The following is a 6,006-nucleotide window of genomic DNA, read 5'->3' on the forward strand; positions in this document are numbered from 1 at the left end:
TCACATGACTAATAGGAGTGTTGTGTTACATATGGAATGATAAACGCTTATGATGGAGTTACAGCGCGGTTACATCATACTGTAGAGTATATACACACACCAGAGCACAGGAACAGAAGCACATTAGTACTGATTCACACACACACACACACACACACACGCACAGGCAGAGAGGATTCTGGGAGATCTGTGTGTGTGTGTGTGTGTGTGTGTGAGCAGAATCTCACCTGATGTCCCTAGAGACTGAAGCATATCCAGGCCATCGGCGGTGCGTGTGTGTGTTTGTGTAATAATAATAATAATACATTTATAATGCACTTTATTTTTCAACAAAATTCCAAAGTGCTACACTGCTACACAGACTGTGATGTCCTGAGATATTCCGGGAGAGCATTCCACAGACTGGGAGCGGCGGAGCAGAAAGATACACTGGTGGGTGAGGAGGGAAACCTTGTACTCAATCCTGCATGAGACAGGGAGCCAATGGAGCAATTTAAGGATGGGAGTGATATGATCATATTTTCGCACCCTCATCAGGATCCTAGCAGCTGAATGTACTGCAGCTTCTGGAGGCTTTTGCCTGAGATCCCGATGAGGAGCGCATTACAATAGTCCAGCCTGGAGGAGACAAAGGCGTGGACAAGCTTTTCTGCATCTGATAGAGTGAGCATGAGGCAAAGTTCCTCAGGTGGAAGAAAGAGGTCTTACGCAGATGTCAGATGAGAGTCCATTTTAACACCCAGGTTGGTGACTGGTGTTGAGAGTGAAATATCCTGGCCAGAGAAGGCAATGCTGTCAATGACAGATGTTCGGACCTGGTTTGGAGTGCCGATTAGGATGGCCTCAGTCTTGGGAGCGGTTTAGCTGCAAGATATTTTGCTTCATCCATGCCTTTATCTCCTCCAGGCAGGTGGTCAAAGTGGAAGATGGCAGGACAGCAGACGGGGTTGAGTTTGTCTTGATGTAGAGCTGAGTGTCATCAGCATAGCAATGAAAAGAAATTTCATGCCGGCTGATGACATGACCGAGGGGGAGCATGTAATGGATAAACAGGATGGGGCCGAGCACTGAGCCTTGAGGGACACCACAGGTGACATTGTGTGTCAAGGATTTAACCTCTCCCAAGGCAACATGCTCAGTTCTTCCAGTGAGGTAAGATGAGAACCAGTTGTACACAGAATCAGAGAGACCAATGGTGAAGTGCAGACGATGAAGGAGAATGTTGTGGTCCACGGTGTCAAATGCTGAGCTCAAATCCAGGAGGATAAGGAGAGATGGGGAGCCGTCATCAGTAGGTCATTCGTAACCCTGACCAGGGCTGTTTCCATGCTGTGGCCGGAGCGAAAACCAGACTGGAATTTTTCAAACAGTTTATTTTGTTTTAAATGGACCAGAAGCTGCGCAGCTACTACTTTTTCCAGCAAGGATTTAACCTCTCCCAAGGCGACATGCTCAGTTCTTCCAGTGAGGTAAGATGAGAACCAGTTGTACACAGAATCAGAGAGACCAATGGTGAAGTGCAGACGATGAAGGAGAATGTTGTGGTCCACGGTGTCAAATGCTGAGCTCAAATCCAGGAGGATAAGGAGAGATGGGGAGCCGTCATCAGTAGGTCATTCGTAACCCTGACCAGGGCTGTTTCCATGCTGTGGCCGGAGCGAAAACCAGTCTGGAATTTTTCAAACAGTTTATTTTGTTTTAAATGGACCAGAAGCTGCGCAGCTACTACTTTTTCCAGCACTTTGGAAAGGAATGGAAGGTTGGAGATGGGCCTTTAGTTGTCAAGGACTTCTGGGTTTAAGGTGTTTTTTTTGAGAAGTGGTCTGATGACAGCAGTTTTCAATGTAGATGGAACATGACCAGCCTGGAGGGAGTGATTGATGACCTTAGTGATCAGGGGACTTATAACACAGAGGTTAGATTTTACCAAGGATGCGGGGAAGGGGTCCAGGGCACAGGCAGATGGTTTCATCTTTCTAATAATGTTCTCAACCGCTTGCTGTGAGATGTCAGAGAAACAGCAGAGAGGTTGGGAAATCCCAGGCTGTGGGTCGACAGTCGGGACAGACAGGACAGGGGAGCTGGATAGGACGGAGCGGATGTTATCTACTTTTTTCCTGAAAAAAGTGATAGTTGTTTCACCTCTTCTCTGTAGCTCCTGAATTACAATGAGTTTGTGGTTTAAGGATGTAATTGATAGTGGAAAAAGTTGCTTGGAGTTACCAGGGCTATTGTTAATGATATTGGAGTAGAACTGTGACTGTGCATCTCTCAAAAACCTTGCATAGGCTTTTGATGCTCTCTGTAGGCTTGCCTGTGACCAGTAAGTCCTGAGGCCATAAAGCGACGCTCAAGGACACGCCCAGCTGTCTTCATCTTTCACAGTTCGCAGGTGTACCAGGGAGCTGAGAGCGAAAAGGTGACAGTTCTAGTTCTGATAGGAGCGTGGAAATCTAAGAGACTGCTCAGAGACTGGTTGGAGAAATCAACCGACTCAGTGACTAAGGAGAAATTAACAGAAGAGAGATGCTGGAGGTCTATGGTCAAAGTGTCTAGGTCCCTGAAACAGATTTGACGCTTGAGGACATTAACTTGCTCTCAGTAGTGTATTTTAAAGATTCTATATCTGAATCAGTTTCAGGGATATTTGGAAGAAGGGATTTTATTCCGTTTCCTGCTTTTGAAGCTTCAGAGTTCAAACATGCAGTATCATGTCTAACAATTTACTCAATATCTCAGGAAATCAACCATATAGGGCCTTAAAAATTAAGATGCCAAAAAGAAAGTATGTTATGAACCAGTATCATAACAGATATTAAGTTATCTTTAATACTTGAGTTACAGGCATGCAAACTTTAGGAAAAGAACACAAAAAGTGAATTTTTCCTATTTTTGAACTGCCACCATTGGCACACAAAGTTTGCTAAAGTCGACAGATTTTACTAACAGACCTACCGATCTCTGTGTAACAATAACATCATGATGCTGCCAAGTCATTTTTATCTGTAATTCGGCTCTGAATCTTAGGTGAAAATAGTCATTTAGACCCTTCTCTACAAAACAGTGCATTACTCAGTAAATATACATTCCATGACATTTAATATTTTGGCTTTCATCACTAATTAAATGCATCAGTAAATTTAACTGGGGACCTCTGGTGGAGTTGACATTAAATGACTTACATGCAGTCATACTGAGATCCCCATATCTCTGGAAATGAACCATACTGTGACTTAAAAATAAATTTATCGAAAGAAAAGTTTATTAAGAACAATAATTTAAAAGGATGTTAAGATACCTTTAATACATCTTGAGTTACAGGCATGCAAACTTTAGGAAAGGAACACAAAAAGTGCATTTTCACTATTGGCATATAATGCAACACAGATTGCTATAGACAGATTAAAGTCAACAGATTTTACTAATAGAGCCACCAATCTCTGTGTAAAAAAAAAAACGTTCTTTCTGACTTTCTGAAGTCATTTTCTCCCTCAATCTAGCTCCAGTCATTTTGACTCCCCTCTACAAAATATTTAATTGATCAGTAAATATACATCCATGACATTTAATATTTTGGCTTTCATCACTATTTATGTTTGACTTTCTTTTAAAAAAAACATTAACCAAATTAAAAAAGGGCAGTTTGTGAGGTTTGAATGAGATGAACACACGTGTGATGTGTGTCACGGATCATGATCTGCTTTACTGAAGAGCAGCAGGACAGAATCATTCAGCAAGTTCAAGTTGAGCTTTATTGTCATTCTGCTACATGTGGGGACATACAGTGGAACGAAATGTCGTGCCTCACAGGACCACGGTGCTACATAAATACAGGCATACAACAATGAAGTAAAACAGTAAAACCTATACACAACTAGCCTACTGACAGATTTTGACTATGAATATACTATATATAAATGTTTACCTATACATAGATTTAAAAAAATACAGACTATACGGATGCTTCACATAATACTGTACCGGCTTTTGGTTTGCATGTGTGGTGATGGTCTTGGTGACTGTCACAGCACTTGGTGGGATTCATGAAACATGAGTCCATCTTCACCGAATCGAGACGTGTGAGAAAAACAGGAACGTCCTGATCTCTGACAGTCAAAACACAGGAGTCTTCTCGTCTTTGTTAGCATACATAATAGACTTTACAAACACTGAACTATAATGAATGATTCTGACACTGGATATATCTAATGTAACAGCAGAGGCGTTTGAAGTTAGTGCTGGTTAATCAGAAGTGTGTTTGAGATGGGATCCTCACACACGTCTGTCTCTGTCTGAGGACTCCTGTCTTTATGAACAGATGATCAACAACCATCGGATGTTTGCTCTACTATTGATTATTTGCATCATTACTGTTTTTCCAGTGCAGTGCCTTTGATCAAAAACAACACTACAATACATGACTTTCTTACTTTGTAGGCGTCTTGTTTTCTAGCATAAAAATATAAATATATTTATAAATCAAGACATTTATGAGACAACAACCCTAACAGAAAACTTTCACAATGAAGGGAAAAAAAACATATTTACTTAATTTTATATTTTGTTTATAAATAAGGACGTCCTCAAAAGGAGGTTTTGTCAGTAAATCTTGTTCACTGCAAAACATGATGTTCCTCCCCAGCGCTTTTGTCTTTGTCTAGTACAAATATTTAAATATACTTAAACTAAGATCCTTAAATATACTTTATAAATACATTTAAATTAAGATACTGTTACGTGTTGGTAGATATAAAACAGTCACACAATGAAGAAGAATAACTGAAGATAGACTTTTACTCACAAACTTAGAGAAACATGCCAAACACAATCATTAACGATGAGAACAGACCAAGACAGAGTGAGAACTAAGGGTTGAAGTAGCAAGGAACTGATGAGTTACTTAATCCGACAACAGGTGAACAGAACGGCTAATTAAACAGACCGGGGAAAACTAGGTCAAACAGGGCCAAACCGAAAACACACAGAAAACAAGGCATACATGTAGCAGATACATTTACTGAAGATGCAAAATTAAGATATTAGGTCTTGTTTTATGACAAATATATCAATATATCAAAATAATCTATTATTTCAGAAAACAAGATTTTTTTTTTTTTTAATGCACTATATTTTAATTTGATAATGTTTATGTAATATTTTGTATCTTTAGGGGATGAAATTTCCAATGTAATCTGTCATAAATCTTGAATGCTTTGGAGTGCGACCGTATTGTGCACAAATTAAGTTTGGGTTGTTTTTAAAGAAAACACTTGGCTCATCACTGCTGAAGCATTAAAGTTTAAAAAATTTAAGTAGAAAAAGTAGTTATAGAAGCTTAAGTTTATTATTATGAAAAATGCACAAAAATACAATATTTAAATTTTGTTAAATGCATATTTTTAAAGCATGTTTTACTCTGAAACTGCTACAAAATCAAAGCCATCAATCTAAACCAGTTGTGTTCCAAATTTGAGGTTGACATCGATAAAAAATGAGTTTTTAGTCCAACTTTGCTTTCAATTTTTCAGAATTTGCTTTTAGTGAGATTTAGTTTGGGCACAGTACCAAATGTTTCCACTAGATAAAATTCACTTCCCATTCATTTCCAAAGCGGTAATTTTTTGATTTTGAGCAGTACAAGTGTGACCATTTAAACAAGTGTGTGTGTGTGTGTGTGTGTGTGTGTGTGTGTGCCAAGTTTCATACCAGTCCAATCTAAATAAATAAATAAACAAAAGTGTAAAAATTTTACTACATATATATATATATAGTAAAAACATAATTAATTGTAAAAATTCAGAGTTTTTTTGTTGGGTTAGTTTATGGGTTAGTGTCAGGTTACAGTGTTTCTAACTAGAAAGTTTTTTGAAAATCTAAAAATGCACAAAGTTCCCTGTAAGGGGTAGGTTTAGGGGTAGTGTTGGTGTAGTGCAATAGAATATACGGTCTGTACAGTATAAAAACCATTACGCCTATGGAGAGTCCCCACAAGGATAGCTGACCAGA

This window comes from Sinocyclocheilus anshuiensis, unplaced genomic scaffold (genome assembly GCF_001515605.1).
Source record: "Sinocyclocheilus anshuiensis isolate Anshui unplaced genomic scaffold, SAMN03320099.WGS_v1.1 scaffold1750, whole genome shotgun sequence".
Taxonomy (NCBI): domain Eukaryota; kingdom Metazoa; phylum Chordata; class Actinopteri; order Cypriniformes; family Cyprinidae; genus Sinocyclocheilus; species Sinocyclocheilus anshuiensis.